The sequence below is a fragment of the Petaurus breviceps genome, unplaced genomic scaffold (genome assembly GCF_028583685.1).
Source record: "Petaurus breviceps papuanus isolate PSGF00001 unplaced genomic scaffold, PetGlider_PUasm1.0 90849, whole genome shotgun sequence".
Lineage (NCBI taxonomy): Eukaryota > Metazoa > Chordata > Mammalia > Diprotodontia > Petauridae > Petaurus > Petaurus breviceps.
This window is the reverse complement of record NW_027187361.1, coordinates 16,811,026-16,818,225: the sequence shown is the minus strand read 5'-3', so window position 1 is coordinate 16,818,225 and position 7,200 is coordinate 16,811,026. Positions and strand designations below refer to the sequence as shown.

General features: G+C 39.6%; 1 protein-coding gene across 1 annotated transcript in view; it reads left to right on the top strand.

Annotated features, from left to right (window-relative positions):
- Positions 1 to 1,971: 1,971 nt before the first annotated feature.
- RGN (regucalcin) overlaps positions 1,972 to 7,200 on the top strand; it is a 31,636-nt gene continuing 26,407 nt past the window's right edge. Inside the window, exons 1-2 of the mRNA XM_069072932.1 lie at positions 1,972 to 2,084; positions 2,314 to 2,366. The gene's annotated coding sequence lies outside the window, so the exon portion shown is untranslated. The remainder of the gene's footprint in view (positions 2,085 to 2,313; positions 2,367 to 7,200) is intronic.

The following is a 7,200-nucleotide window of genomic DNA, read 5'->3' as shown; positions in this document are numbered from 1 at the left end:
ATGAAGATGTTGAACTAGAAAATCTAGGTTTCTTCTTGGATTTCTTTTGTTTAACCTTTATATCTGTGCTCCTGTTTTAGGAAAAAACTATGTATATATACATATGTATATACACACACACATAATTTTTCAAATGTACACAAAATTTATGCAAAATTCATCTCATGGTTGGCCACATCGAAGATTTAGGGAGAAGGGGCAAGATGACCAAGTGAGTCTTTATGTTTGAGCCTAGCTTGCTCAGATCCCATTCTCTTGACTCTGTGTATGACTGGATTTGCCCCTGACCTCCCTGGGCTGCTGTTTCCTCATCAGGAAATGGTAATGGGGAAGGCTAGAAGACAATCATCCAAAGTACCTCCCAGGATGATGAGAAAATAGTTTATAATTGCTACTCATGCTTAGTAATTACCCTTAAGTTGGGAAATTGGGGATTGTTCCAAATCTTTCATTACTGCCTATTCCTGTCTGATCATGTATGTCTATTACTCCCCTGCTCAAAAATCTGCCCTGACTCCCACTTGCTTATAGGATAAAATCTATGCCCAGTATGACTCCAGACTACCTTCTCAGACATTTCACATAACTCTCTTCATATGGTATGGATTCTAGTCAAGGCAGCCTTCCTCCTGTTCCCCAGGCTTTAACCTTCCATTTCATGCTTCCTTGCTTTCTCAAAGGTATTCCCTAGACTTGGAATGCATTCAGTCCCTACCTCCATCTCTTAGAACCTAGTTTTGGTGTTTTTTAGAAGATTCTAAGGTACTACCTCCTATGGGGAACACCTTCCTGATTTTCCTTAGTTATATTAGCTAACATTTAAATGGCACTTGAAGGTCTGCAACACACTTTACCTATGTTATCTCATTTGTTCCTCACAACAATCCTGTGAAGTAGGTGCTATCATTTAACAGGAATTATTCCCATTTTACTTGAGGAAACTGAGCCTGAGAGAGATCAAGTGACTTAGAGTCACACAGCTAGTAAGTATCTGAGACAGGATTCAAACTCAGGTCTTCCTGAGATACCAAGTCTAATACTCCATCCACTCTATCACCTAGCAGCTGCCAAGTTCATGCCTTTCCCTCCCCAAATGATCTTGTGTTTATCTGTGTACATGTAATACTGTGTCCTCCTCCCCCCTCCCCAGTAGAATGTAAGCCTTTTGAGGGCAGGAACCATCTCTGTATCACCAAGTGCAGTGTTTGCTACCATCCCTTGCACAGGTTTTGTTTTGGTTTGGCTTTTGTCTACATCCAATTATTGCATTTCTTTTGGGGGACTTCCAATATGGAAATTCTCTAAACTGATTCAGATCAGTTACACCATTCTAACTTGTACCTTGAGAGAACTGCATGCAAAAGAGGGTGACTTGCCCATGGTCACATAGGCAGCATTGTCAGAGGTAGAACTTGAACCCAGGTCTTCCTGACTCTAAGCTTACCACCCAGGCTACTTCTGTCCAGTACAGAACAGGTACAGGTGGTAGTGATTGTTTCCCCAACTCTGATGTGTGTCATATGTATCCTATCAAATGATGGTTGACTACCAAATCATTGCTCTGATTTGTCATCACTTTTCTTTGATAGGCAGTCTGGTTTAGCAGGTCTAAAGACTCAAAATGATCTTGATTTGAGTTTTGCCTTTGACACACCCTGGATGAAAGACTAGGCAATTTCCCACAGCCTTTCACTGCCCCTGGCTACTCTTTATTATGGAACAGTTGCTGATCTGAATTTATACAGAAAGATTCCTTACCAAGGAGCTCCCAGTATCAGTGAAATATAAATGATTTCATCATTTAATGTCTAAATCTAGCATCTAAATGCATCTAAATGAAAAAAAAATTTCCTCGCAGGATAGAAACTTATTTGGCAATTTTAGAAGAAAGAAAGCCAAGAGAAAGGGAAGCTGGAGAAATATCTGAAATGTAACCAAAGAAGCAGTTCAAGTGACTCAATCTCCTCCCTCTCTAAGTCAACCTTTAGATAGACGTCTCCACCAGGGGTGACTGGGAACAATTTAATATTAAAGGATGAAGTATTTATTGTGTTCAAACTTTGAAGATATCTCCCTATACTGAGGTGTGAACATTGACACATTATTTAAGTGATTGTCGTATGTACCTTTGTCCTGGTTCTTGCTGGGCTATGGAAGAGAACTGGATGACAGCAAATTAATGTGTCATTTTTATTATATTGGCTCAGCATACCCATAAGCAATTAATATTTCTCCAAAAATTTAGATTTGCTTTTGATTGAAGTGTTTTGAAAAAACATTTGAGAAAATTATGTTTGTTTTTTTTTTTTACAGCTGAGCTGTATCCATGGACCTGGCTTTAATAAGAGAGCAGAAGAGACAGAAAGGTAAGGCAATAGATTTCTCCTTGGACCTGAAATCAGGAAGACCTGAGTTCAAATCTAGTCTTAGACACTTATTAACTACATGACCCTGCACAAGTCACTTAACTTTTGTCTGCCTTTTTTCTCCATCTGTGAAATGAGAATAATAATAGTACGTCTCCCTCGAGGGTTGGTGTGAGAATAAAATCTTTCAGTGCTATATAAATGTTAACAATCTTTTAAAAAATTGTTGTTAATATCTGGCAAGAGAGAGAACTAAACATGGACGGAAATCAAAGTTAAAAGACTGGCTGCACACGGAGAATGAGCTTTAGTCTGGGAAGTGGTTTGCCTCTACAAAATCCCCCAGAGAACTTCTCTGCCGAAGAAATGTCAGCAATGGAGAGGCCTGGTGGAGTGGTGGAGGAAATCCTGGAGGGAGATCCATGTGGTCTCAGGAGAGGAGGGAACTACATGGTCCAAGATACCAAGTGAGAGTTCCTGGACCCAACCTCCCAAAGAGAGGAGGAGGAATCCATGCAAGCTCCTGAATCTGGCCTTTTGCAAAGGGAAAGAGTAATCTTGTGGTCCCAGAGAAGATGAACAAATAACAGAACTGCAGTGTGGAGGAGAAAAATCGGGCTTTGTTGCCCACCACAAGGAGAAGTTACATGGACTGTGTAGGTTTTGTGCAAAGGGTGTTGCCTCTCTAATAACCCTGAGGACATTTCTCTTGCCGGGATCCTTAAGAATAAGGTGATAACATAGATCTGGAGAGCTTTATAGGTGATTGCCAATGTGAACTCTTTGAGAGTTCTCTCTTTTTTAGTCTTTCGGTTGTTACTTAGAACTGTACCTGGCAAGTAATGAGCACTTTAAAAAATGCTTATTTATTCATTTATTCATGGTGCTTCTCTTGACTCTGGAAGTAATTTGTGGCCTGTTGACCTTAGAACCTTTATCTTTCCTTGAGAGAACTAGGAGTGTGATGAGACAATGTGGATTAACCCAAACTGGAAAATCAGGTTTAGCTGATTTAGACTCTAGTCCACAGATCTGATAACAGCAGAGTCCACCTTGGGGGGTGGGGAGGTGGGGTGGCTTCTTTGGGGGTTCTGTTAAGGGATCTGCTTCTTAATTAGTTAGAGGACAATTTTGTTTTCCTGCTGCTTTTATAAGTTTGCATCCTGATGCAAAACCCTCAGATTTGTACTGTAGCATCTGTTGTCAAGGGTACAGTTTTATAAGTGAAAAAATAAATATGCTTCTTAGTAAAGAAGCCAGTATTGAGTACACAGAGATGAGGCTGGTGTATGGGGATTAGGGAAGGGGATAAGTAATCCTACATTAATTAAGGAAGAATTCCTGCAGGAGATAAATTCATAGATAAGATCCAACAGAGACCTTGGAAATCCCCTAATCCAACTTGCTCATTATACAAAATTGTCAACAATCTCAATTGCTTAATCCATTGGCCTTTCTTTCTGTCCTTTTCTTCCTTGAAATTGTGCATTACTTTCCCCAGGAGACCCTCTCCTCTCTAAATTCTCCTGACTGCTTTCTCTTGGTTCTCTGATCTTTTTTGGCTTCTCAGTCTCTTGTCCATGTTTCACTCCCTAACTACCCCAAGGTCCTGTCCTAGGCTCTCTTCTCTCTTTATACTCTCTCTCAGACTTCATCAGTTTCTATGGGTTCAATTAGCATCTCCATGCTGATGACTCATACTCAGTGCTACTCTCTCCCCTGAGCAGGCTTTGCCATCTGTATATTGGGATATTTCTCAATGAATGTCCCTTAGTCATATCAATCTCAAAATGTTCAAAATAGCTCAGTTTTCTCCCTCAAATTATCCTCTTCCTAATTTGCTTATTTATTTTGAGGGTACCAACATACTGGGGCAGCCAGGTGTCCCAGTGGATAGAATGCTGGGTCTGGAGTCAGGACGACCCAAGTTCACATCCAGCCTCAGAAACTTACTAGCTGTGTGACCCTGGACAAGTCACTTAACTTTGCTTCAGTTTCCTCATCTGTAAAATGAGCTAGAAAAGGAAATGACAAATCACTACAGTATCTTTGCCAAGAAAGCCTCAAATTGTGTTACAAAGAGTTGGATGTGACTGAAAAACATGGATAGAGTTCTGAGTCAAGAAAGTTCTTTTTCCTGAGCTCAAATCCAGTCTCAGACACTTACTGGATGTGTGATCCTGGACAAGTCACTTAATCCTGTTTCCCTCAGTTTCCTCATCTGTAAAAATGAGCTGGAGAAGGAAATGGGAAATCACTCCCGTATCTTTGCAAACAAAACACAAATAGGGCTTCACAAAGAGTTTGACAAGACTGAACAACAACACGTTTGGGGTTTTGTGGAGGGTGGGGAGACAGCTGGGTGGTACAGTGTGGAGAGCACTGGACTTGGAACCAGGAAGGCTCATCTTCCTGAGATTAAATCCAACCTCAGACACATACTAGCTGTGTGATCCTGGACAAGTCACTTAACCCTATTTACCTCAGTTTCCTCATCTGTGAAATGAGCTGAAGAAGGAAATGGCAAGTCACTCCATCATCTTTGTCAAGAAAACCCCAAATGAGGTCACAGATTCAGACATGACTGAAACCACTAACAACAGAAAACCAACATACTTCCATTGACCCAAGCGTGAAACCTTCTCACCCCCACCTTCAATAGGTTGCCACGTCTAATCTATTCTACCTCCACGTTTCTTGTCTCAGTCACCTGCTCTCCATCATGTAGCCCATACCCTAGTTCAGTCCTCATCAACATTTGCCTTCTATTGTCCTTCTCTTTGCACTGTCTCTTCCCTCTCCAGTCTTTACTCCATCTAGCTGCTAAAGTGCCATTATTTCTAAAATCCAGGTCCGTGTTACTACTCCATCCAAAATCCTCCAGAGTCTCTGTTCCCTCTAGAGTAAAACATGCCTTTCTGTTGAACACTGGTTTCAGCCTAACTTTCCTGACTTGTTATATATTATTTCTTTTCAAAAACACTATGGTCCAGTTAACCTAGTCTCCTTCCTATCCCTCATGCCTCAAATTCCATTTCCCATTCCCATACCTTTGCACAAGGCATCCCCCATGCCTGGAATTTACTCTCTCTTCCCAGTCAGAATCCTTGACCTCTTTTAAAGCTCATCACAAGTGACGTTTATCACGTGAAGCCCTTCTGGATACCTTCAGCTCTCTTCCCAGTCAGAATCCTTGACCTCTTTTAAAGCTTATCACAAGTGACGTTTATCACGTGAAGCCCTTCTGGATACCTTCAGCTGTTCTTATTACCACGTGTTCCCTTTATATATCTTACACCTGCTGTATTTAATAGGTGAACATTTTATTTCCCCTCACCAACTTACATTCCACAAGGTCAGGGATTTTTATTTTTGTCTTTGTGTTCCAAGAGTCTTGCACAGTGCTTGGCCCTAATATATAATAGGTATTTTTAAAATGTTGCTGATTCATGAGTGAATTGAGGCCCAGAGAGGTCACATCACTTGAGAGGGTAACACAGCTGAAGAAGAAGAGCTGAAATTCAAAACACAGATTCTCTGACTCCAAATCTAGCACTCTTTTTTATTAATTCCTGCTACCCTGAGCTAGTCTTGAACTGGAAGGATCTTGTCTGGCATAAGATGAAAAGGTAGAGGGGCTACCCTGAGCTAGTCTTGAACTGGAAGGATCTTGTCTGGCATAAGATGAAAAGGTAGAGGGGCGGCCAGGTAGCACAGCGAGTAAGAGCACCGGCTCCAGTGTTGGGACGACTTGGAGATCGAATCCCGGGCTCAGACACTCAGCACCACACCCAGAAGTAACTGGCCGTGTAACCTTGAGCAAGTTACTTAACCCTGATTGCTTAATTAAAAAAAAAAAAAGATGAAAAGGTAGATCGTTCTATACAGAAAGGAAATTACTAAGGTTTAGGGATGAGAGTGGAGCGACCATGAAAAGAATGGCAAAAAGATGTTCTATCTAGAAAAAAAAGGTTCCTAGTGATTGGAGAAGATATGAACACAGTTAGATTAGGGATAAGAAATACAGTGTGTAATGAAGCCTGTGGAAAGGAATTTTTATTTGACCTAAAAGCTTCTAGTCACTTTGAGAAGGCACATGATGTAGTCTTGTTGTCATGTTTACATAATGAAAGATGGATTTAAAATTATTTATTAGTATTATTTTTAAATAAGAATATCTAAATTAATATTTTTAATTGTTAATTAATATGAATCAATTTAATTATTAAATAATTTATATTAATTGATAATTAAGTTAAATTCTATAATTAATTAATAATTAAATAATATTAAAATAAATAGATTTTATTGTTATTAGTGGTTATCATTATTACATTATGTCATTGATATTATTGATCATAACTAACTTTAATAAATATATAGGCCTAATTTTAGAAATTTATTCTAAACAATATAAATAATAAAATATATTTAGTATAAATTATATATAAATAATAAAATATTCATTATTAAATTATCAAATGTTGTTACTAAAGGTGGAATGCACCTGAGGTTTGCAGAGACCAAGTGAAAAGCAGTGAGGCATTGCACTTAGGAGGAAAAGAGGCAGTTTGGTATAGAGGAAAGAATACTGGATTTGAAGTCATAGGACCCAACACCAAACCTTGTCTCCATCACTTACTCCCTCTGTGACTTTGGCCAACTCATTACACATCTTTAGGCCTCAGTTTCCACAACTGTAAAATGAAGGAGTTGGAGTAGATTGGTCCCTAATGTCCCTTCCAGTTCTAAATCTACAATAAGGAGCTAGGTGACTCAGTGGATAGAACCAGAAAAGATCTAAATTTGTGTGGCCCCAGGCAAGTCACTAAAG